Source organism: Castor canadensis, chromosome 5 (assembly GCF_047511655.1).
Source record: "Castor canadensis chromosome 5, mCasCan1.hap1v2, whole genome shotgun sequence".
NCBI classification, from domain to species: domain Eukaryota; kingdom Metazoa; phylum Chordata; class Mammalia; order Rodentia; family Castoridae; genus Castor; species Castor canadensis.
This window is the reverse complement of record NC_133390.1, coordinates 131,506,631-131,533,292: the sequence shown is the minus strand read 5'-3', so window position 1 is coordinate 131,533,292 and position 26,662 is coordinate 131,506,631. Positions and strand designations below refer to the sequence as shown.

Here is a 26,662-nt window from a genome sequence, read left to right as displayed (position 1 = left end):
ACCATTATAGGACTGCACCACCATGCCTGGCCTCAGCTCTGTATCTTGATTGTAGTAGTGGGTTATGCAAAACTAAACACGACAAACAATTGCACGGAACTAAATACACACGTACCCACTAAAGGCTGCATGTAAAAACCAGTGAAAATGGGAAAGTCTCTTGTAGTCTGGCTAATGTCAGTTTTCTGGTTCTGATTCTGTACTACAGCTATGCAAGACGTTGCCACTGGGAGAAGCCAGGTGAAGGTAAAAGGAATTCAGGCACTATCTGTGCAACTTCACATGACTCTACAATTAAGCAAAATAAATAGTTATTTTAAAGTTACAGGGTGGGAAATAGTGTAAATGAAACCCTAAGAGTCAATGAAATGCTTCTAGGTATAAGTTCAGCTACCCAAGGTCACAGGCACCTTCTACCTGAGTTCAGAGTGGGTGCCCTCACTGGCTGTGCTCCCTGGCTGGCCCTGGGCTCTCTCTGTGCAGTCCCATAAGCTGTGTTTACCTGCATACACCATCTAACACTCCCCAAATCTCCACCTAACAAGTGAGGGGAATGAATCTTCCTACTCCACATCAGAGATGAAACCTGTACAGCACCTGCCAAAGTGACCAAACTTCATAAAAGCAGCCACCTATCATACTGTTCACTTCAAACATCTATCTCCTTCACTTTTCCTATGGAAAATTCTTCTACTGCAAGAGTTACGCTCCTGGACTAAGTTCGTTCCCCTGAAATGCCTCTTCAACATGAAAATGACACCAGAAATAATCAAAACTCTGCACTGCAGACAGTCAATAGTCCCACCAATCCGAGTAACTTTACACAGTCTGCCATTTGTAAAGCCAGAAGCAGAACGACATACCTGCTAGAGAGCCTGAGAAACAATATTGTATCAAAATGACTTTTCAAAAGTCTACCAGTAAAAATGGCCCTAAGAACCTTTAAAAGTACAACCCTTCATAAAAACAACAGTGTCAGTATCAACATTCTCAGAACTCTGGAACAGCCAATGCTTACAGCAAACCCAGTGAACATACACGTTAAAACAAAACATAAAAAAGCAAAACAAAACAAAACCAAAAAAACCCCAGCTGAGAGCACTATAGTAGTACTTTAACTTACCTTGTCCCATCTCCCATGCCCCAGCTCAGCAGTCCAGTGAAAAGCGACAGCTTGAACTCCCAGAACAAGGGGAACAGAACAGAGCGAAGTTCTTTTTTGGGTGTTTGTGTGCGTTATTTTTTCTCTTTATTTTTTATTATTATACTATTGTTGTACTAGGGGTACATTGTGACATTTACTAAAGTTCTTCCAATATATCATAGTTGAATTCACCCCCTCCCAGAGTAGAGTTTTTTCCAAGTCTCATTGTCAAACAAATGTCATTATTTGACTAGTCCGGTGGTTTCCTGGACAAACCTATCTCATCTTTTTTTGAGCTCACCAAATATCTGCCCAGGGCTAAAAGCACTTTCCTAGAGGTGACTGTCCAAAGTTTCAATAGCACAACTACCTGAAATGATGGGTAACAGCTGGGGCAAACAATACACTAAGAAGAAAACCTGGAAGCAAAAGACGAGAAAGGAGATTCATTGGGGATTTGAAAAGATCTGACATATTCCTAGGTATTTAGAAGGTCACACACACCTACTGTGAGTTCTAAGACTATCTCCTTGTAGACTATCTGGAGATAGTCTCAGAATGAACTGAAGTAATACTAGCTACTCAGGAGGCAGAGGCAGGAGGATTGCAAGTTTGAAACCAGCCTAGGCAATATAGTGAGGCAAAACAAAACAAAACAAAAACCTGAACTGATATCCACTGCTGCAGAACTGATTGTTTGCTTGTAGATACAGGGAGATCCAGATATCTTTTCTATTCTTTTTGGCAGTACTGGGGGTTGAACTCAGGGTTTCACACTTGTTAGGCAGGTGCTCTACTTCTTGAGCCACACCTCCAGCCCCCTGATAATTTTTGAGGTCACAGAAGTCCTTTGTGTTGATTGTGGAATGAGAAACATGTTTTTCCAAACAGCTACATACAATAAGACATTGGAAAGATAAAACTGTAGAGTCAGCAAAAAGATTAGTGGTTGCCAGGAGTTAGGGAGGAGGGGAGAATGAGCAGGCAGAGCCCAGAGGATTTTCAGGGCAGTTAAACTATTCTGTATGATACTACAGTAATGAATACTTATCATTTGACATTTGTCAAAACCCACAGAATCCCAGGTGGTGGTACATGTCTATAATTTTAGCACTCGGGAGGCAGAGGCAGGAGAATCATGAGTTCGAGGCCAGCCTGGGATACATAGTGAGAACTTGTCTCAAACAAATACCACAGCATGTACAACACCAAGAATAAACTCTATAGTTTACTAACTGTGGGCTTTGGATGATAATGACATATGTAGGCTCATGAAACATATCAAACATACCACTCAGGTACTGGATGTTCAGAGTGGAGGAGGCTGTGTGGGGGTCAAGGTAAAGCAGTTAAAGAATCTCTCTGCACTTTCTGCTCAATATTGCTGTGAATCATAATCTCTCTAAAACCTGAAGTCTACATTTTAAATGAAAGGGAAATCAAGACAGTTTCAGATAGACAAAGACTAGGAAAGTTCTTTTTAGTAACAGACCTATCCAACAAAAAATATTGAAGAGTCCTTCAGTCTGCAATAAAAGGACACCAGACAGTAACGCAAATCCACATGAAATAAAAAGCACTGGTAAAGGTAAATATATCAGTAAATATAAAATGTATTTTTGTATGTTACTTCTTTTTCTTCCCACCTTGGTTTAAAAGACCAAATAATATATAATTTATAAAATTCAATTACAAATCAATAGGTAAAAAATATATACAAATGTACTTTGTGATGGTTAACAGCATAAAGAAAGGAATAAACAGACAAAAAAAAGGGAAAAATTTTGCATACCAAGAAATTAAGTTTCTGTTAACCTGAATATTGATGGCAATATGCAGTGCAAACACTAAGAAAATAAAAGAAGAATAAGGGACTTAAAATTACGTACTAGAAAAAAATCTATTTAATACAAAAGGAGGCAATCCTGGAGGAATTGAGGAAGACAAAAAACAGAAGACAGAGAACAAATAGCAAAATGTAGGCATAAACTGCACCTTTTTGATTATATTCAATATAAATGGATTAAATTCTCCAACTAAAAGACAGAGCTTGGAAGAATGGACTTGGAGGCAGGAGTTACTAGGGATTGAATCCATAGCTTTCCCATGCAAAGCACATTCTTACCACTGAACTACATCCCCAATGGCAGATCAGAGTTTTAAAAAATAAAATTCAACTGTATGCTATGTACTTAATACACCCTTTAGATTAAAAGACACAAGTCATTTGAAAGAAAACAGATAAAAAAGATATACCAAGTAAATGATAACAACCAGAGAACTGGAATGCCCATATATCAGATAAAATAAAATTTTAAGTCAAAATTCATTATTAGAGACAAAAGGACATTTTGTAATGATGAGTCAACCCATGAAGTAAACAATAATTACAAACATGTATACATGTAAAAACAGAGCCCCAAAACACATAAACCAAGGACAGAGAGGAATAAACAATTAAACAGTAACAGTAGCAGACTTCAATACTCCACTTTATGGCACAGAACTAGACAAAAAATCAGTAAGGAAACAAAAACATGTGAGCAACTCTATAAACCAGCCTGACCTAACAGACAACATTCCACCCAACAAGAGAATACATGTTATTCTCAAGTGCTCCAGGACAGACCATAAGGAAGCCCACAAAGCAAGCCTCAAAAAATTAAGAAATATTGAGGCATGTGGCATGGCTCAAGTTGTACAACACCTGACTAGCAAGCATTAAATCCTGAGTTCAAACACCAATATCACAAAAAAATTACAAAAATAAGTTTATAGGTCTGGTAGTGTGGCTTGAGTAGTAGAGTACCTGCCTAGGAAGCACAGAGCCCTGAGTTTAAAACTCAATAGCACCAAAAATGATAATGAATAAAAATATAAAACAGTAATACTGAAATATTACAAAGTATGTCATCTGACCACGATGGAATGAAATTGGAAATCAATCCACACAAGAAAATTTGGGAAATTAAAAAATGTATGGAAATTAAACAACATACTTAAACAACAAGTGGACTAAAAAAGAGATACAAGAGAAAATCAGAAAATGCTTTGAGAAAAGGAAAATGAAAACAAACAACATGCCAAAACTAATGGGATGCATCAAAGGCTGTGCTCAGGGAGAAATTTACAGCTGTAAACACTACAGTATAAAAAAGAAAACTTGCAAATCAATAGCCTAGGTTCAAACTTAAGAAATCGGAGGTGTGGGATGGGAGGGGCTAAAGAGAAGCAAGGAAATAACAAAGATAGAGTTGAAATAAATGAAATAGGGAATAGAAAGATAATAATGAAAAACCAGTAAAATTAGCACACCTTTAGCTAGAGAGAAAAAGAGAGAGATCTCAAATTTCTGCAATTGGGAATAAATGAGGAGCTACAGAACAACTACTTTTACTTGGCACTAGTTCTGTGCCTGGGACATAACATGCATTGTTTCAATAACACCATGTAGTTACTATGATGTACACAAAAGGAAACTGAATCACAGAAGTGATGCCATCAGCCCAAAGTCACAAAAGAAATACTGGAGCTGAAGTAAAGCCCAAGTCAGCCTGATGCCCAAGCTTACCATCCTGCCCTGCCCTTCCAGGTTTCACTCTCAGGACAGGAGAAGATCACCACATGTGGCACTGGGCTCAGTCTAGTGACCATTCTTAATTCTCAGGGGTGCAGTACTCTGTCCCCTCTGCCACCATCTGGAGACCCAGCTTAAATCAGTCCCAATTTGCCATCTCCTTTTGGATGCTCATACTACTGTCTTACGAATGTGTCATCATTCAACCAGTCCCCTGCTGATAGACACTTCGGTTGTCTCTAATCTTTTACAATTATGAACAATGCTGTAATGAGTAACCTCTGAGGGGTGAACTCCTAGAAGTGAAACCCATGGGTCATGAGTATATCCTTTTTTTAAAATAATGGACAAGTAATGTTAAACTCTCCTCCACATAAATTATGCTGAGCAAGTCTCCTTGGCCAGTTTCTTCCCAAGGCAGCCGAAGAACTCTGTAGCCCACAGGGTGGCAATCTGATAGCAGAGTGAGGATCCATACCTTGCCACATGCTCCTGAACACGGTTTGTGTTTAAATTTCATATGACATTGAAAAATGACATTTGTCCATCTCAAGAACAGGAAGGGGCAATGCAGATCACAGGGGGCTCACAGCTCCCTTGACCTCGTCCTTGGCAGTTCTTTTGACTTCTTCTTGAATTTTTGGTAAATCTTCATAATCTAGCAACTATGACCAAAAGTGCTAGATTTCCCCAGACTTTTGTAATTTATTGCTACATATGTTGCAAACATCTTTTTAAGGATTCAAACAAATTTATTAGCAAAGGTTTTATTACCATCTAAATGAAAACTATCCACTAATCTGACAGGGTATAAAATAACAAGAGAAAAATCAATAGTCTTCACACCTACAGGCAAATATTCCATTTCTGCTAAAATAAGTACTCAGGAATAAGCATAAGAAGAATGCAACATTTAGCTGGACGTGTGGTTCAAGTAGCCTACCCAGCAAGCACAAGTTCAAACTCCAGTACCACCTCCCCCCAAAAGAGTACAAAATCTATATAAAAGATTTTCAGGGTTCTGGAGAACACACAAAAAAGACTTCAATAAATGGTAAAAATTCCATTCATACACAGGGAGGCTTATCATATAAAATCCATTGTTAAATTTTTAAATTAATGCAATATGAGTAAAAATACTATGGAGGTATCTTTAGGATATAGGCAAGTTGAATATAAGGTTCAGATAAGAAAGCAGAATAACTGAAAAATTTCTGAATAGGCAAGTTGAATATAAGGTTCAGATAAGAAAGCAGAATAACTGAAAAATTTCTGAAAAGGGGATTACTTTATCAAGTATTGTATCAATAACAAAGGTGTGATAATTTAAACAACTTAATATTAGCATAAGTCCAGACAGAAAGAACCATTAAACAGAAATAGATAATAAAATATCCAAAAGTGATGAAGACTGAATAGCAAATGAGGAAATAATTCATCAAGAACATGCTATTTGGCACCAATGGCACACATCTATAATCCTAGCTACTCAGGAGTCAGAGATTTAGGAGGATTGTGGTTTGAAGCCAGCCTACAAGACAAACAGTTCACAAGACCCTATCTTGAGAAAACCCACTGCAGAAAGGGGCTGATGGAGGGGTTCAATGTGTAGTCCCTAAGTTCAAGTCCCACTACAAAAAAAAATTTACTACTTCATTAGCTACATGTAAAAAAAAAAAAAAAAGTGGATCTCTATCCCATTCTTTTCAGCAAAGTATTCCAGAAGAATCAAATTTAAATCTAGAAAAACAATCTGTAAAAGAACTGGAATAAGATGTAGCTTTTACATCATCCTTACGAGTGGGAAATGTGACTATATAAAACTCAAGTTTTCTAAAGAGAAAAGACTAATAAAAAATTTAAAAAAGAATATATCCTAATAAGAAATTAAAAACTCCTGGGAATATACCCAAAGGAATGCGACACAGGTTACTCCAAAGTCACCTGCACACCTATGTTTATTGCAGCGCTATTCACAATAGCCAAGTTATGGAAACAGCCAAGATGCCCCACTACTGATGAATGGATTAAGTAAATGTGGTATTTATACACAATGGAATTCTACTCAGCCATGAAGAAGAATGAAATCTTATCATTTGCAAGTAAATGGATGGAACTAGAGAACATCATTCTGGGCGAGGTTAGCCAGACTCAGAAGACCAAAAATCATATGTTGTCCCTCATATGTGGTCTTTAGATCTAGGGCAAATACAGCAATGTTGTAGGAGTTGGGTTACATGACAAGGGGAAAACATATACAGGAGGTACAGGGTTAGATAGAAAACCCAAAACATGAAAGCATTTGCTATCCCCACTTCAGAGGAATTAATACAGAAACCTTAAAGCAACAGAGGTCGACACGAAAGGGGGATCAGGAACCAGTGTAAAGATCAGTTAGAGATGAATCAGCCTGGATTGTAATACATTTGTACATGAAAGCAATGCTAGGAATCTCTCTGTATAGCTGTCTTTATCTCAACTAGCAAAAATGCTATGTCTTTCTTATTATTGATTATTTCTACTCTTCAACTGAACTGGAGAAAAGCGCAGAACAGGTTCTGCCTGGAAGAGTGGGGGGAGGGGAGGAGAGGGTGGGAGTGAGGGCAGGAGGGAGAAATGATCCAAACAATGTATGCACATGTGAAAAAATGAATAAAAAAAAATAAATAAAATGATAAAAAATAAAATAATGAATATATCCTAATTTTAAAATAATGAATATATCCTAATTTAAAAAACCAAATAATAAAAAAGAATATATTCTGATAAAAATAAAAAATAATGAATATATTCTAATAAAAAATTTTTAAAAATAAAGAGAAAAGAATGAAATCAAAAGACAAACAGCAAGCAAGAAAGGTTTAATGCAAGTCACAGACAGGTTAATTCCCTTAAGAAAGAACTTCTAGGCACCTGCACACCCATGTTTATTGCGGCACTATTCATAATAGCTAAGTTATGGAAACAGCCAAGATGCCCCACCACTGACGAATGGATTAAGAAAATGTGGTATCTATACACAATGGAATTTTATGCAGCCATGAAGAAGAACAAAATGTTATCATTCGCTGGTAAATGGATGGAATTGGAGAACATCATTCTGAGTGAGGTTAGCCTGGCCCAAAAGACTAAAAATCGTATGTTCTCCCTCATATGCGGACATTAGATCAAGGGCAAACACAACAACGGGATTGGACTTTGAGCACATGATAAAAGCAAGAGCACACAAGGGAGGGGTGAGGATAGGTAAGACACCTAAAAAACTAGCTAGCATTTGTTGCCCTTAATGCAGAGAAACTAAAGCAGATACCTTAAAAGCAACTGAGGCCAATAGGAAAAGGGGACCAGGAACTAGAGAAAAGGTTAGATCAAAAAGAATTAACCTAGAAGGTAACATACACGCACAGGAAATCAATGTGAGTCAATGCCCTGTATAGCTATCCTTATCTCAACCAGCAAAAACCCTTCTTCCTTCCTATTATAGCTTATACTCTCTCTACAACAAAATTAGAGATAAGGGCAAAATAGTTTCTGCTGGGTATTGAGGTGGTGGGGGGGAAAGGGAGGGGGCGGAGTGGGTGGTAAGGAGGCGGTGGGGGCAGGGGGGAGAAATGACCCAAGCCTTGTACACACATATGAATAATAAAAGAAAAAAATAAAATAAAATTATCAAAAGCAAAAAAAAAAAAAAAGAATAAATAGGGTATTGGACCGGGAAAAGAAAAAAAAAGGAAAGAAAGAGCTCCTAAAATCAATAATGGAAGAAAAAAACTTATCCCACCAAAAAAAAGGTAAAGAAGCTAGATTACAAAGAAGGCAATATTAATGCCTTTTTTTTTTTTGGAGGTACTGGGGTTTGAATTCAGGGCCTCATGCTTGCTAGGCAGGCACTCTGCCATGTGAGCTACTCCATAAATGGCTCTTAAACACATAAAAGGATACTGAGCTATGATCACCAAAGAGAAACACAAATAGGAAATACAATGACATGTGAGTTTTCATTCATCAAACTGTATTAGTTTGCTTCAGCTGCCAGATCCAAAGTACCACATACAGCAGCTTAAACAATAGAAACATATTTCTCACTGTTCTTGAGCCTGGAATGCTGAGATTGAGGTATCTACAGGGTTGGCATCTTCTGAACCCTCACTCTGGTTTGTAGGTGACTTCTCCTTCTGTCATCAGATGGTCTTCCTTCTATGCATGTCTTGTCCCCTAATCTTGTCTATTCAAAGGACACCAGAATTAGGGCCCACTCTAATGAGCTCATGTGATATTGTGATACAATAAGAAATATATACAGTATGTCGTTCATATCTTGAGTTCTACATCCGTGGATTCAACCAACTGCAAACTGAAAGTACTCAGAAAAGGGCTAGGAGTGATGGTACATGCCTGGTAATCTCAGGTACTCTGGAGGTGGAGATGGGAGGATCAAGGTCCTACAATTTAACACAGGGGAGGGGATGGGAGGGGAGGGGAGAGGAGGGAAGGGAAGGAGAAGGGAATAAGTTAGACAAAACAGACCATGCGCTATATGATTCATTCATATTTAATGTCCTCAGTAGGCAAATCTATAGAGACATTAAGTACATTTGTAGTCACCTAAGCCTGGGGAAGGGAAGGAGTAGAGATAAGGAAAATGAGGAGTGAGTATTGTATGTACAGGTTTCTTTTCTGGGGTGACATATGTCCTAAGGTTTGGTTATGGCAATAGTTGCAAAACCCTAAACATGCTAAAAACCACTGAAAAATATAATTTAAATGTGTGAACTGTATGATATATAAATTAGGTATCAGTAAAGCTGTTAGAAAAAAATAAAAGGTAAGCCAGGTGTAATGATGCACATCTGTAATCCTAGCTACTCTGGAGACAGGAGGATTAAGAGTTCCAGGCCAGGCCAAGCAGAGTTTAAAAGACCCTACCTCAAAAACAAAATACAAAACAAAAAGGCTGGGGGCATGGCTCAATCCCCAGTACTGAAGGAAAAAAAAAAAGGCAAATAATGTGCAAACTGTACAACAGAACCAAAAGATACATAGTTAATAATATGTAAGGAGTTCTTATAAACCACTAAGAGAGTCACACATATTTTAAAAAACAAAGGACTTTTTTTTTTTTTTTTTTTGCTGTTTTAGGGCTCAAACCTGGGGCCTCATACATGCTAAGCAAGTGCTCTACCAGTGAGCTATACTTCCAGCCCCAATAAGTTATTTTTAAAAGAACAGAAGTGGCCAAAACAGACATGGAAATACACTCAACATGTCACTAATAATCTGCATTATTTGCCTGCTGGGCCTCCTGGGGTCCCTCTGAGGGACAACCTGCTTTGTGTTCTATGCTCCCACAGTACTCTGTATACACCACAGTGACTGAAAATCAGGTCAGTCTCTCTGCTTGGTCTGCGTACCTCCTCAAGGCAAGGACCACATCGTATTTCTCTTCCCACTTACAGTTCCTCTTGCCAAGCCCTGTCCATAGTTAAGTACCCACAAATACAGGAATGCTAGCTCCTTTTATATTCTTAAACTTAAAAGTGATGTAAAGTTTGAAAAGGATACTTTAAACAGGTATTGGTGTTTCTATTTGGCCCAAGATTCCAATGATCACCCTAAAAATAAAAAGTATCTTTCTCCCAGCTAGGTGCCGGTGGCTCATGCCTATAGTCCTAGCTATTTGGAAGGCTGAGATTAGGAGGATCAAAGTTCCAGGCCAGCCCAGGAAAACAGTTCATGAGACCCCCATCTCCAAAATAACCAGAGCAAAATGGACTGGAGGTATGGCTCAAGCAGTGGAGCATCTGCTTTGTGAGTTCAAAGCCCAGTTGCACCAAAAAGAAAAAACCTTTCCCCTTTCAAAAGAAAGTTTCCCCAAGTCTTGGTTCCCACAGTTGACAAAACTGTCTCGTCTTCCCCAGTCTCTCAATCACTTGACTTCCCTCTGAGTGAGCAAGAAGGGAATACTTGAAAACAATTCTTTGGTGATGTCTCTGTATTTCGGAAAAGGAATCCTGAGGGTGGAAATTGACCCCGTAGCCTCTGGCTTCCTAGCAGCTCACACGGCCATCCCAGGATCCACTCAGCAGGTACACCACTTGCTGGTCTTCTCCAGGACCCCTTTCCTGTCCCCCTGACTTGAGGGCACCCAAGCCTCATGGCCATCATGCACTTCCTGCCACAAGGGTGCATTTAAGGGAGGCCAGTGCAGTGCAGCTTAGAGTTTTACCCCTGGACAGGCCCTCCTAGTAGGCCTGGTCCCGAAGCAGCTGAGTGGCCTCAGGCTAGTTGCTTAGGCTCTCTGGGCCTGGGTTTCCTGTGATATCAAATGAAAGGCCAAACTTGACCCAAGGCACCTCTGTGCTCCCAAAATGCTGATTCTTTCAGGTGCAATACATCTGAGCTCCCTTTAGTTCGGAGCTCTCGTGTCCTGAGGTCAAGGTCACAGGGGCACCACATGGTGCAATCACCTAAGCATGGAGGACTATGGGCTGACCACACTTACACCCAGCATCTCCCAGGATGAGAGCTTTATCACAGGCACCTTCTGGGTTTTTTCAGCATGGGCTTGGCTGCTAATGGACTCTCCACCAATGGCTGCTGAGGCTCACGTCCTTGCTCCCTCTCCTGGTCTATGCTAGGGAAAAAAGCACTATGAGTTGTTCTTTTACATCCACACAGAGGTTGGAAAAAACTCATGGTACACCAGTGGAAGCAAACTAATGATGCCACCAGAGGTGCTGGAGCACAGTTCACAGTGGCTCACAGACACATCCTCCATGCCAGAGGAAGTGCCAGGCTCTCCTCTGCAGTACAGTTTCTGCCATTGTTTCTAGCCAACTTCACAATTTCCTAAACACACAGACACGTATTTTTAAAAATATTTCTGTATGAGCAAAGTGCACAGTCTGGTCACTCTCTGAACTCAGAGGGTAGTATTTACCAAGATTCTAGCTAAGCTTTTTACACACGCACCTGTCTGCAAACATATCTCTAAAAGGGGAATGCTTTTGGAGCCAAAGGAATGACATAAAGTAGATCAGGGATGAATTTAATGCTGAAAGACAGTGGAAAAAACATTCAGCATCATAAGACAGAGGGAAATAGTCTCTTTTCCAAATTCTTTGGCTCACATGCAGATATAGAAAAAGCACACAGAAAGCTATTTCTTGTAAACCTTTTCTCATTTTCTCCTTTCCTCCCACTCAAGTTAAAAATCTACTGAAAGAAATGTAATACATATCCCTATGGATTTGTAAGGGTAATCACATTGTTGTCCTACTACTCAAACACTGAGCTGGATTCCAGAGCTTTGTTCCAAGCCTCTCCAACACCATGTGAACAAACACATCAACCCCAGGCTCTTCTGTCAGAATCCGAGCAGCCATAAGGGTAAGAGTTTTGCAGAGGCCTTCCAATTCCAAGTAAATTCAGCCAGGTCTAGAAATGACCCCTTTTGAGGCTAAGAGACTCTGGAAAGATCCATGCTCCAGAATGTGTCCAGGAGAGAGAAACAGATGGAACAAGAAGATGTAGGAAAGGAAAGACACAAAAAAGGAACTCCCACTACCTCTGACTGGTTCTTACAGCTCTGGTGAAAAGTGTGGGAAGGGCTCAGCTTATCTGTAAAGGTCAACAACCCCTACTCTTTGGGTCAGCTTGGGTAACCAGGGTCTGGCTGCACCAGCCACTTTCTCAGGGTGTCTCACACCAGCTCAGCCTCCAACTTCACAAGAAGCACGGGCCTCAAAAATCTTACCACAGCCTTCCCACTTCAGACTCCACTGTGCCTGAAAATCATTTCCCACCTGGTTTTATGCTACAGTCTTAAATGGCCTCAGAAGCACTTCTGGAAAAGAAGAGAGTGATCTAATGCAAGGGCTGGAGAAATGGCATTTTATTTTATCTATTTATTTATTTATTTATTTAGTTCTGGGGTCTGAACTCAGTGCCTGTGCTTGCTAGACAGGTACTCTACCTCTTAAACCATACCCTCAGCCCTTCTTTCTTTTGTTATTTTTCAGATAGGGTCTTGCATTTATGCCCAAGCTGGCCTAAACCACAATCCTACTATATAAGCTTTCACTGTAGCTGGAATGACAGGTTTGTACCACAACACCCAGTTTGGTAAAAATAATATTTTAAACAGAGCCATGCATGGTCAGAAATGGTCCCTGCAGAGCTGGGAACTCACACAGAAATGGTCATTGGTGTCCCTACTCTAGTTAATGGCTTGTGGGCAACATCTGGAAAGGCATTTACTTTTAAAGACAATTATAAGAAAAATCATTATCAAAATTATCATTTTCATGGCAAAAATGCTTTTTTCCAAAGTCCAAGGAAGACATGAATTAGCCTGAAACAAATAAGCTATGTCAACATTAGCTCTTGTCAAAAGTAAAATCCAGCTATTTTAAGACAAATATATCATCATGCACCTGGCCATGTGAGCTGGGGAAGAGGAAAACAGTCCAACACATAGCTTCCCCATGGGGAAGACAACGAGGAGGGAGAAGGCATCTCAGTGTAGACATGCACAAGGGGATAAGATTCTGAACAGTGTCTGTGATGCTGACCTGTTTACTGCTTCTGGGTGCCTAGCCCACTCCCACTCCAACAACAGGAAGATAATCTTGCTGCCTCAAGAAAGGAAGGTAGGAGCAAAAAGACACAAAAGGGAGCCAATTCTTGGTAGGAGGTACAAATGCCTAGTACCTGGACAGCTGCCAAAAGCTGCAAATAATTTACAAACAACATTCCCCTGAGCAGTTAAAAGCAGGCCCTCTGCAGGTTGGGGGACCTGGTGTGAATTCACTCTTCTAAGGCAAGTTCAGGAGGGGAAGCGACCCAGCACAAGACTAAGGTCCACCTAGCAGCTAGCAGAAGGAGCAAACAAGGAACCATTAACAGGAAAGACTGGGGTGAACAGAGCACTGAGGCAAGAAGGAAGGCTGCCTGCCAGGATCCATGGGAACTCAGGCCCCAGAGATGATAGGCAGCATTTGTCAGAGTAGACTAAACACAATTCATGCCTCAGTAACATATAAAGGCCCTGCTACATTGAGACAGAGCCCTGGATGACCTCTGAATCTTTTTTGTTTGTTTGATTTTTTTTTTGTTTTTTGAGGCATGGTCTAACTACATAGTCCAAGCTGGCCTTGAGCTTGATCCTCCTGCCTCAGTCTCCTGAGTGCTAGGATTGCAGATGTGCACCACCACACCCAGCCAGGATGACCTCTGAATGTATGAAAATGGAATCTCTGCTATCCAGAAGAATGTGGGTTTCTGAAACAGACCACAGTGCATCCCAGACATAGCACATACAGGGTTAAGGATGGCAATTTATACACAGTACAAATCGTCTGGCTCGGGCTGGATGTGTGGCTCAAGTGGTAGAATACCTGCCTAGCAAGCGTGAGGCCCCGAGTTCAAACCCCAGGACCACTGCCACCAAAAAAAAAAAAAAAAATTTGAGGAGCACATCCCATTTCAGCCGGGCACCAGTAGGTAGCTCTTGTCTGTAATCCTAGCTACTCAGGAGACAGAGATCAGGAGGATCGAAGTTTGAAGCCAGCCGGGGAAAACAGTTCTCAAGACCCTGTCTCCAAAAAACCCTTCACAAAAAAGGGCTGGTGGAGTGGCTCAAGGGGCAGGCCGTGAGTTCAAGCCCCAGTGCCACAGAAAAAAGAAAACATTTGGCTCACCTTTGCAACAGCCCAGCTAGCATGAGTCCCAGGATTCAAATCGTAGTACCATAAAAAAAAGACAATACTGAAAAAAAAAAATATATATATATATATATTTTTTTGTCTTTTCTATTTTGGTACTGGGATCAAACCCAGGGTCTCGCACATGCTAGGCAAGTGCTGTATCACCGAGCTACATCCCAGCCCAACTGCTAATATATTTTTTGAACGTAAATCAGATCTTTCTTTTTTCTATAGAATAGTATAAAACTATATCTTGGGTCTTCTGGTGTTTGTTTGAAGTTTATTATTTCACCTTCATTCTTTTTTTTTATTGTTTTATTATTCATATGTGCATACAAGGCTTGGGTCATTTCTCCCCCCTGCCCCCACGCCCTCCCTTACCCCCACCCTGCTCCCTCCCTCTCCCCCCGACTCCCTCAATACCCTGCAGAAACTATTTTGGCCTTATTTCTAATTTTGTTGTAGAGAGAGTATAAGCAATAATAGGAAGGAACAAGGGGTTTTGCTAGTTGAGATAAGGATAGCTATACAGGGCATTGACTCACATTGATTTCCTGTGCATGTGTGTTACCTTCTAGGTTAATTCTTTTTGATCTCACCTTTTCTCTAGTTCCTGGTCCCCTTCTCCTATTGGCCTCGGTTACTTTTAAGGTATCTGCATTAGCTTCTCTGCGCTAAGGGTAACAAATGCTAGCTAATTTTTTAGGTGTCTTACCTATCCTCACCCCTCCCTGTGTGCTCTCACTTTTATCATGTGCTCAAAGTCCAATCCGCTTGTTGTGTTTGCCCTTGATCTAATGTCCACATATGAGGGAGAACATACGATTTTTGGTCTTTTGGGCCAGGCTAACCTCACTCAGAATGATGTTCTCCAATTCCATCCATTTACCAGCGAATGATAACATTTCGTTCTTCTTCATGGCTGCATGCATCCATTGTGTATAGATACCACATTTTCTTAATCCATTCGTCAGTGGTGGGGCATCTTGGCTGTTTCCATGACTTGGCTACTGTGAACAGTGCTGCAATAAACATGGGTGTGCAGGTGCCTCTGGAGTAACCTGTGTCACAATCTTTTGGGTATATCCCCAAGAGTGGGATTGCTGGATCAAATGGTAGATCAATGTTTAGCTTTTTAAGTAGCCTCCAAATTTTTTTCCAGAGTGGTTGTACTAGTTTACATTCCCACCAACAGTGTAAGAGGGTTCCTTTTTCCCCGCGTCCTCGCCAACATCTTTTGTTGGTGGTGTTGCTAATGATGGCTATTCTATCAGGGGTGAGGTGGAATCTTAGTGTGGTTTTAATTTGCATTTCCTTTATTGCTAGAGATTCACCTTCATTCTTGAAAGGAATTTTTAGTGTGTACTGATTTCTTGTAGCACATACTGAAGATCATATGGCTTCTGGCTTCTGTTATTATTGCCGAAAAGTCTACTGCCAGTTTGTCCTAAGATTCTTTTTTTTGTCTAGCTGATTGTAATAATCTTTTGTTTTCTATCATTTACTAAGATATATATGTATATGTATAGATTTAGATAGATAGATAGATTTATATATATATTTAACTTTATCTTACCTGGGTATCACTGAATTTCTTGATTCTATGGCTTAAGAGCCAATAATTCTGCAAATTCTCAGTCATTATCTCTTTCTTTACTGCCTCTGCTTTATTGTCTCGTTCCTTTGAGACTTAAATGAAAATGTTTTAGACCTTTCACTCTAGTCATCCTCACTTGATCGCTTCCCCACCTTTCTGTTTCTATGGCAAACCAGCCAGAACTGACCAGTAAGATCTCAATGTGCTCTCTCTACCAGTCTTTATTGTAATCCATCTTTCCCTGTTCTCTGATACCACACCTCACCACCTGATGCTTTAGAACCAAGCACCACTCATGGCTTGGGTGGTATGGGACCCTCACCCTAAGGCACTCACCCAATGCTCAGGACTCATTTGGAGCCCCAGCATGGACAGCACCCTGATTGGCAGGATGCAGCATTTGCAGGCAGGGCTCACAAGCTTCTGAGAGCTCCCCAGAGCACAGGGTTCATATTTGGGTCCCCTGGCCCTACCCAGAGGGGATGAACCACGTTAAAAGCTACTTGTTCCTTTCCCAACCCTACCTTCCCTAACCCTCAATTCCCTCTCCCCGCCCCCCAGGTCCCTAACCCCACCCCAGTAATTAGAAATGCCGGGCTGAGTTTCTTGCCTCACCCCCTCTAGTTTCCTTTCCTTTTCTCCTCTCTAACCAGCGGTTTTAGAGTACAAATGGAACTGCTATGCCTGGACCACTGGAGCCTGGACCACTGGAGCCGAGCCAGCTTCTCCTCCGGCTGCAGCAGGCCATAGCTCAGTCCCGCCCTGAGACTAAAAGTTCCAGTCAGGATGGCGGCAGCTTCCCAAGCCAGCGGCCACAGGGACAGCAGTGGCTGGGGCACATGGACTGTGTGGCTCCACCAGAGGCATGGTGCAACATTAAAGTCGTCACCCTGCTGCCCTGCACCCCAAGCCAGGACCACTTTTTACTGTGGCTGCCATGGGCCCATAGCGCTCTCCCTCCTCTAAACTGCTCTCTTCCCCGCATTTTGGACTGAGTTTCTCCGCTGTGCCTCCCCCTAGCCCACAGGTGAAAGGAGCTAGGAGCAGACATTATGTCTCCCCATCTCCAAGTTCAAGGTGGTATAAAAACAGCATCACAGGAGACTCCAGCCCTTTCTTTTTCTGCTTCCCTTCCCTCACCTGGCAGGACAGATGACCCCTTCTCTCAATAAAGCTATTCTACCTCACCCTTTCACATGTGTGCTCCACCTGGATTTTTCCTTCTGGGGCACAAGGACCTGGTCTTCTGGTCTAGACTACATCAGCACCAGGAACATTTGCACATAATGTATTTGGTGGAACTTTTACTTACCTGCCTTCCCATTTCCTAATTTCTCTCTAGCTGTGATCTGCTGTTAAGCATGTCCACTGATGTACCAATTTTAGTCACTCTCCCAATTCTAAGATTTTAGTTGTCACTTTTAGTCATTTTTTATTGACCAATTCCATGCTGACATTTTCAAGCTTAGTTTTTATTTCTATCATCATAATTATGGAAGTTGTTCTCAAGTCTCTGTCTGATAATTCTAATACCTGTGTCTCTGTGGCTGTTTCTATTGTCTTTTGTTTTTTATGGTCCTGGCTCATGGTGTCTTGTTTGTTGGGGGTGCCTGGGTATATGTGACAATCTGTTGATAATGCACATGAAAAACCACTTGGGGTATTATTTTGATGCAAAGGATAATTAAGTTTTCTTCTAGAGAACACTGTCAATTTTGCTCACCTGAAGCCATATAGGAAAATAACAATCTGAGACTATCCTGATTCACTTTCAAGTTTTCAAATTCTTAGCTGGATGCCTGTGGTGCACACCTGTAATCCTAGCTACTTGGGAGGCTGAGATCAGGACAGTAGTTTAAAGTTAGCACAGGCAAACAGTTTTTGACACCCCATCTCCAAAATAGCCAGAACAAAATGGACTGGAAGTGTGGCTCCAATGGTATGAAGCCATTAGTTCAAACCTCAGTCCCACCAAAAAAAAAAAAAAAGATTTCAAGTTCTTAAGAACCGGAGGAGGCTATGCTACAAGCTACTGCTGGGAAATGGGACACTTCCACTCCACAGCCCTGTTCAAAATGGGGGATGGTTTGGTTGAAATGCCCTCGAAACAAAAATCTTATTTCAATCTCTTTTCACTGAATAATCTTTCTTGGATATTGCTATATATGTGTATGCAGAAATATATAAGAATGCAAATGTAAATCTAGAAAGGCCTAGTAGAAAAAGGGCTTCCTTTTTCCTTTTTTGATATGGGATATAATTCAAAATTATTCACAGAAAAGAAAAAATCAGGAAAAAGTAAACCATTCTCAAGAGAAACACTGGGACTAATAAAACAATTTTCAAAAGTCTCATTCAAGGAGACAATACAGCAAGACCCAAATGTAATTCTATATACCAAAAATGGCCCTCAAAATGAAAGCAAAACAAATATAAAGAAAAAGATAAGTATCAAAAGGCCTATTCTAAAACAAATGCTAAAGGAAGATGTTCGGGCTGAAGAGAAGTTATGTTTAATGTAAACTTAGATTTTCAGGAAGAAACAATCAGTATCGACAAAGGTAAATAGCTAAGTAAAATAAGAGACAAAAGTTTTAATTGTGGGAAATACAAACAAGCACTTAAAGTAAAATTTACAACACTGTCTGGTGGAGTTAGCATGCATAGAATTCATATGTGAGTTGCACCACAAAGGATGGGCAGGACAGATGCACGCCCCCACGGAATTTCTGTTTTATATGTTGCTGTAGTCTGAATGTTGAGTGTCCCTCAAAAGTCCACGTGTTAAAGGTGTGGGCCCAAGGTTGTAATACTGGGTGGGAGTATAACCTTGGAGAGGTGGGTCCTTACAGAAGGTCCTTAAGTCATGGGGGCATTGCCATTGACAGAAACTGTCAGACTGCAGTCTTTTTCTTCCATCTGTGCTTCCCAATTCAGGGTAGGAGCACTTTGCTCTGTTATGAGCTCCTGCCACCATGTGCTGCCCTGGCCAGAAATTCAAAATTGCAGGACCCCTTGATCTTAAACTGGAACCTCCAGAACTGTGAGCCAAATAAACTTTTTCTCTTTATAAGTTAATTGTCTCGGGTATTTCAGTATGATAATGGACATACACACTCACACACACATGAGCCCACCTGTGAAGTGGCAGACTACTAACTGTGACTATGCATTGTTAACCTCAGAGTAAACTCTTAAAACTAATGTAAAAAAAGTACATAAATTAAGATATTCCAATTACCCAAAAGAAGAAAGGAAACAGTAACAACAAAAAACAAAACAAAATCTGAGGCAGTGGATGACATGTCCAGAGTGGTAAAAGGAAAAGGTGCCAAACAGGAATTCTACACCTAGTAAAGCTATGGTTGAAAATCGATGGATATACAACACCAAAGGCATGATTCACGGAAGAAAGAACTGATAGGTTGGACTTCACTAAAATTAAAAACTTCTTTTTAAGGGGACCAGGATCTAGAGAAAAGGTTAGATCAAAAAGAATTAACCTAGAAGGCAACACACACGTACAGGAAATTAATGTGAGTCAACTCCCTGTATAGCTATCCTTATCTCAACCAGGAACACTTGTTCCTTCCTATTATTGCCTATACTCTCTCTTCAACAAAATTAGAGATAAGGGCAAAATAGTTTCTGCTGGGTATTGAGGGGGTGGAGGGGAGAGGGAGGGGGAGGAGTGGGTGGTAAGGGAGGGGGTGGAGGCAGGGGGGAGAAATGACCCAAGCCTTGTATGCACATATGAATAATAAAACAATAAAAAATAATAAATAAATAAATAAAAACTTCTTTTTAAAACACACCATTATGCAGTGTATCAAGCTGTAAGGAGAGAATTCCTCGTTCAAAGCAGGGTATTTAAATAGGAAGTTCCTAAGGTATAGAATTTCCACTCTCCAATAAGACCTATGACATGACTGTAGACAATAGGGGACTGAGATGCAGAGAAGGGACATTAGAAATAAGGTCATGGAAAAGAGAGGCCAAGTTGTTGAAAGAGAATAATGTAGAATTGATCCAGGTTGATGGCAGGAGTTCAGAAGAAGAGAACTGTGAGTCAGCCAATTCCAAGGTTATAAGCCACATGTCTACAGGTCTGCAGGTGAAGGAAGAAGAGCAGTACAGCCTCAAAGGAGCATGACCCTTTCCATGACAGAGAGGGAGTTCTGGGTGTCAATAGCACTATGGAGTCCTAAAAACATAACCTTTATGTGTCACCCTGATCTCTGTGGGAGTGAGAATGAGCAGCCTCACTGCAGAAGGTATCAGAAGTAGGGGGACTGAGGATGGCCAGGGTTAAGGCCGGAAGGGAAAAAGAACATTCTGAGAAGCGGAGAATGTAGGAGAGTATGTGTTTCACAGAGCTATGTTATGAGCATATGAAAGAGCAGAGGAAAGGGATAGGATACAGTTCATAAAGGGAGAGGAAAAAGAATGAAATGTATTGATCTGGACAGTGGCCAAGGAAAACAGACTGGAGACAGGTTGCCAGGTTGTGGAGCTAGTGAGTCCTTACCCGGGGCAATGGACCCTGACACTCAGAATTCAGTTGCAGGGTGGTGAACAGACTCTAAAGCCAGCATAACAGACCATCTATTTTTGGCCCTAGAGACTTGCTCGTGCTGTACATTTATGTGCAACAGTGTCACCATGGTCAGAAATCTGGTGTCTGGGTAGTAGGAAGGATGCTGTACAGTCAGATAAATGCTGAATCAGTGCAAGAGGCCCCCTGTTGGTTTGTTCAAGCTCTTGGGAGTGGGGTGTGAGAGTAAGTGGTAGAAATGCTTATAAGCAAATACTTCAGGGTCAGAGAGTTTAAATGATTTGCCAAGAACACAGATGGTGAGTGGCAGAGCTGAGACTCAAAACCAGACTTGTGCCTCTGAATCTGCAGTTACTTCAAAATAAAGTTTTTAAAGGTATTTAAAAAAAGATGCTGCCGGTGCCGGTGGCTCATGCCTGTAATCCTAGCTACCGAGGAGGCAAAGATCAAGAGGATCTCAATTCAAAGCCAGCCCAGGCAAATAGTTCACAAGACCCTGTCTTGATAAAAACCATCACAAAAAGGGCTGGTGGAGTGGCTCAAGTGGCAGAGCACCTGCCTAGCAAGTGTGAGGCCCTGAGTTCAAAACCCCAGTACTACAAAAAAAAAAAAAAAGAAAAGAAAGAAAAAAAAAGCTATACTGCTACAATCGTGAGAAGACAAAGTATAAATAAGGAAAAACAATATCTGAAAACCACATATATCCAATATATATAAAGAACTCTTAAACTTTAATAATAAAAAATTATTAATTTGGAAAACAAGCAAAAGACAGGAACAGATACCTCAGCAAAAAAAATATATAGACAGCAATAAACAAATGAAAAGAAGCTCAACACCTTCTGCCATTAGAGCACAGAAATGGAATCACAAGACACCACCACACACCCAACAGAACCAAGCGCTGGTGAGGATGTGAAGCCACAGGACCTCTCACTTATTCTGGCCAGGATCATAGTTCCTTACAAAACTAAACATAGTCTTACTTTATCATCTAACAATCGCACTCCTAGCACTTACCCCAAATGAGTGGACACTGAGCTCAACGGAAACAAAAACAAACAAAAATAAAACAGCACACAAAGATTCTTAGAAACTATATTCATAATTATCAAAACTTGGAAGCAACTCAGATGTGCTTCAGTAGGTGAGTGGACAGATAAGCTGTGTTGCATCTAGACAGTGGGATATTATTCAGGGCTAAAAAGAACTGAGTTACTGAGCCATAAGAAGATGTGAAGGAAAGGCGCAGTGGTTCAAGCCTGTCATCCCAGCTATGTAGGAGGCTGAGATAGGGAGGATAACAGTTCCAGGCCAACCTGGGCAAAAAAGTTCATGACACCTCATCTCAGCAGAAAAAAAAGCTGGATATGGTGGTACATGCCTATCATCCCAGCTATGGAAGGAAGCAAAATAGGAGTGTTGTGGTCCAGGCCAGTATGGGCAAAAAACGAGACCCCCACCTTCAAAATAATCAGAGAGAAAAGTGTTGGTGGCATGGCTCAAGTGATAGAGTCCTGCTTTGCAAGCATGAAGCCCTGAGTTCAAACCCCAGTATTACCAATAAATAGAAAAAAATAAGATCTCTTAAATGGGTGAGTGATGGTGCACACTTATAATCACAGCACTTGAGGTAGAGGCAGGAGGATCAAGAGTTCAAAGCTAGCCTGGGCTACATAGTGAGCCCTGTCTTCTAATAAGTAAATAAATAAATAAATAAATAAAAATAAAATAAAGCTCCTATTAAAAAAAAAAACAGAAAAAATAGGTTTGGATGAATTTCTACTACATTAGTGAATCTTGAGAACATTACGCTAAGTAAAAGAAGTTAGTCATAAAAAGACCAACTATAGATAGGGCCAGTATGGTGTACATACCTGTAATTCCAACACTCAGGAGGCTGAAGCAGGAGGATGGTGAGTTTGAGGCCAGTTTCAGCTAGATAGTGGCTTTAAGGCCAGCCTATGCTACATGGAAAGACTCAGCCTCAAAAATAAATAAATAAATAAAATAACACCAAAAGACCCACTATTATTATTATAGTAAGATTCCACTTAAATGAATTGTCCAGAATACACAAATCTGTAAGTAAGCTTTTTGTACATATGTTAAGGCTTGGTCCCCAAGGGAGGGGATTTTTAAGAGGCGGAACCTACTGAGAAGTAATTAAAGTCATCTGGGGGTACAATCCTCAGAAGGGAATTCTGGTCTTGTGGAGTTCTCAAGAGAGTGAGCTGTCCTCAAATAACAAGCTTAGCTCCTCCCTGCTTCTCTGGGCTTTGGGGAGATACCCATGTGACACCCTCTAGCATAGTCTCCCACCAACATGCCATCTACCATGAGGTCTTCACCAGAGCTGATGCTATATTATTTGGACTGTGAGCTAAATAAACCCCATTTCTTTATAAAACATTCAGCCTTAGGTATTTCATTATAGTAACGGAAAAAAGACTAATACAGAACCTATGTTATGCATACTGTAAACATAAGAATAATGGAGGCTATATCAATAGTTGTCAAGGGGTAGAGTATTATACAAATTTAAAGGGAATTCTCATAATGATAAATTCATACATAAATGTGTATGTAACTAGTAATAGAGCTTCAAAATACACAAAGCAAAATTTGGCAGAATGAAATAGAGAAACAGACAATTCCACAATCTTAGTTGGAAAATTCTATCCTAGTTTCTTGGCAACTGATAGAACTACATCTATAAAAAGAATCCATAAAACACAGAGCATGGTGGTGAAAGCCTGTAGTCCCAGCATTTGGGAGGCAGAGACAGGTGGTTTGCGTGGGTCTAGGAGTTTGAGACCAGCCTGGGCAACATAACCCACGTTATCCCCGCTCAGAAACAGAAGGGGAAAGAAAAGGTAGATGAGCTAAACAAATTATCAACCACTCTGTGTAAAGGTAAATATGCTGAACAGAAAAAGCAGTAATTTCTGCTAGAGAGTCAGAGCCAGGAGAACTGAAGAGTTCAAGCTCAGCCCAGGCAGTATCAGTAAGATCCTGTCTCAAAAACAAAATACAAACAAAAATGCTGTGAAACTAGCTCAAGTAGTAGAATGCTGGCCTAGCATGTATGAGGCCCTGTGTTCAAACCCCAGTAACAGAAGGTGGGGAAAAAAGAAGCAGTAATTAATATTCATTTAGTAATTATTTATCTCCTTAGAACTTACAGGGATTTTTTTTTTCATTCACGTGGTATGTGTATATTATACATACCAGCATTTTTATTTCTTTTCTTTTTCCTTTATTCATATATGCATACAATGATTGGGTCATTACTCCCCCCTTCTCCCCCCACTCCCTCCCTTTTCCCCCACCACCCCTTCCCGCATGCCCCCACCCCCTCGCTTCCAAGCAGGAACTGTTTTGCCCTTATCTCAATTTTGTTGAAGACAGAGTATACACATTAATAAGGAGGACCAGGGATTTTTGCTAGTTGAGGTAAGGATAGCTATACAGGGAGATTCCTAATATTGCTTCCATGTACATACATGTTACTTTCTAAGTTGATTCTTTTCAAACTAATCTTTTCTCTAGTTCCTAGTCGCCTTCTCCTATTGGCCTCTGTTGCTTTAAAGTTTCTGCATTAATTCCTTTGCATTGAAGACATCAAATGCTATCTTCTTTTTTTTGGGGGGGTTACCTTCCTATCCTCATACCTCCCTTATGTGCACTCGCCTTGTCATGTGATCAAAGTCCTATCCCCTTGTTGTGTTTGCCCTTGATCTAAAGTCCGCATATGAGGGAGAACATATGATTTTTGGTCTTCTGGGCCTGGCTAACCTCACTCAGCACGATGATCTCCAGTTCCATCCATTTTACAGGGATTCTTAAACATCAAGTCTTGTTAATGAAGCTGACCAAAATAATTTGCACTGGTGCCATTTTCCTTCTTCACAAACTCTTCTAATCATAAAAATTCATCCGAAACCACACTAGTCACCTTATTCTTTCCTCTTAGATTTTTAAATTCTCTATTCCCCAGCACCAAGGAGATTACTAATGGGAGGCCCTGCTTCCCTTAAGAAATGTGCTCAGGTGCTTGCTTCAGCAGCACATACACTAAAATTGGAAAGATACAGAGAAGATTGGCATGGTTTCTGCCCAAGGATGGCACGCAAATCTGTGAAGTATACCTTATAGAAGAAGAAGAGGAGAAGGCAGAGGAAGAAATGTATTTGATGAAAACGAAGAAATGTATTTAGGGGCCAGTACAAGTAGTCAGGCAGAGGTACTGGCTCTCCAAGTAAAGGTGTTTTTGATAGTAAAAAGTGGAAATAAGGCCTGTGTCCCATTTCATACTCACAACAGAAGACACCTGGAAATTCAACTATTCACTTCCCAACATCAGCAGAGGCAAGATTCAGGCTGGCACTATCTGCTTTTCCCAGCAGGGTTGTTTTGCTTCCAAGGCCTTTCATTACTCTCCAGGGGTTTACATGTTTTGTAGTATTTTTGCTTTTCAGCATTTACCTGTAAGCTTCTGTCTGTCTCAAGAGGCGTGCACAACCTTGTTTAACAGAAGTGACTATCATGTGATGACTTGCATTGAGCATTAGGGACCTGACGACCAGAGTCTGCTTATGTGAATGGAGCCAAAGACCCTGGGTCTTTGGGCATGTCACCACCCCCAGTGATAGGAAACACTCTGCTTGCTTCAGGGAACAGCAGAAGGAAGGTCAGGAGGTACAACTGCAGGAAACACATTAAAGAGAAAAGGTACGTAATAGCTGCACATAGGCCATAGGCAGCTTATCTTTATAAAGGAAAAAAGAAAGGTCAGACTTGGAGGTGTATGTATGTAGTCCCAGATACTTAGGAGGCTGAGGCAAGAGGATGGTTTGAACCCAGGAGTCTGAGGCTAGAAACATTAATCAGACAACAACTATTTACTTGTCAGTATTTCACAGTACTGAACCTATTATGTGCCTCACAGCATTCTAGGCCTTTGGGATACTGCAGCAAACAAAATTGATAAAAATCTCTCACTTGTGAAACTTACATTCTAGGGGAGGAGACAATCAATAAATACACAAATTATATTTTACTTTTTTTTTTTTTGCAGTGCTGGGAACAGAACCCAGGACCTCATGCATACAGGACAAGTTCTCTACCACCAAGCTACATCCTCTTGCCCCTCACAAATCATAGTTTACATGTTGATAAGTGATGTGGAGAGAAAGAAAGCATGAGCGTTGGGGAAAATGACTGGCACTTTGTTTTTTTGTTTTTGGTGGTACTAAGGATTGAATTTAGGGCCTCATACTTGATAGGCAAGTGCTCTATCACTCGAGCCACACCCTCAGTCCAATGACTGGTACTTTTAAATAGGATACAGAGGAAGGCTCACTTAGAAGATAACTTCCACTGTTGTCTGTAGCAAATGCCTGTGACTGCTGAGAAAAACTCTGGAAGGATGCATCTCTAGAAGAGCTAAACAGTGTACCTTCAGAATCAGTCAGTTTTCCGGAATGACTTCAGGAGGTCTCTGAACCAAGCATTACTCACCTGCTTTCTAAAGCCTCAAATTCCATTACTGAGGGGGAAAAGAATCGAAATCCATACTATCCAAGAGAAGCCACTCTCTGATGGTTCCAGAGGAGCTAGCACACAGTGCTCCCAGGTCACAAGGAGGCCGTGAATCATCTGGCAGGGTGTGCTCATTCTCAGAAAAGGGACCTGAATTCCAGGAAGATATGGGGGCAGTGAGTCAGAAGGACCTCAGACAGGCAAAGGCAGACGGAGAAGACAGGCACACTTCTCAGACTGCACACTGACCAGACTCGGTAACCTTCGATTGTGCAGGGCATGAAAGAGTCGTTTAACATATGGTGTCCTCTGATTCAAACTTGGGCAATTCCAGTACACTAACTTCATGAAGTTTACAGAAAATAAGTACACAGTAACAGAATACCCTGGAGATTCACCAACCACAACAGCACCATCTGAATCCTGGCTGCCTCTACACTATCCACACAAAGATGGGAGGCACAGCTATGGAACCCAGGTCTCCCACGTTCTCAGGGAACAGTTTTCTACGTGAAAATAGATTTCTTTTTGAATCTGT

The 26,662-nt window shown here is 40.9% G+C and overlaps 1 protein-coding gene and 1 non-coding gene across 8 annotated transcripts in view; one reads left to right on the top strand and one right to left on the bottom strand.

The window, feature by feature from the left end:
* The window catches only part of Ninl (ninein like), a 120,047-nt gene that overhangs the window by 69,384 nt on the left and 24,001 nt on the right, over positions 1–26,662 (bottom strand). The window lies entirely within an intron of this gene.
* On the top strand, positions 24,634–24,740 carry LOC141423595 (U6 spliceosomal RNA). Its single transcript, XR_012448440.1, has one exon. It is a non-coding gene; the product is annotated as a U6 spliceosomal RNA (small nuclear RNA).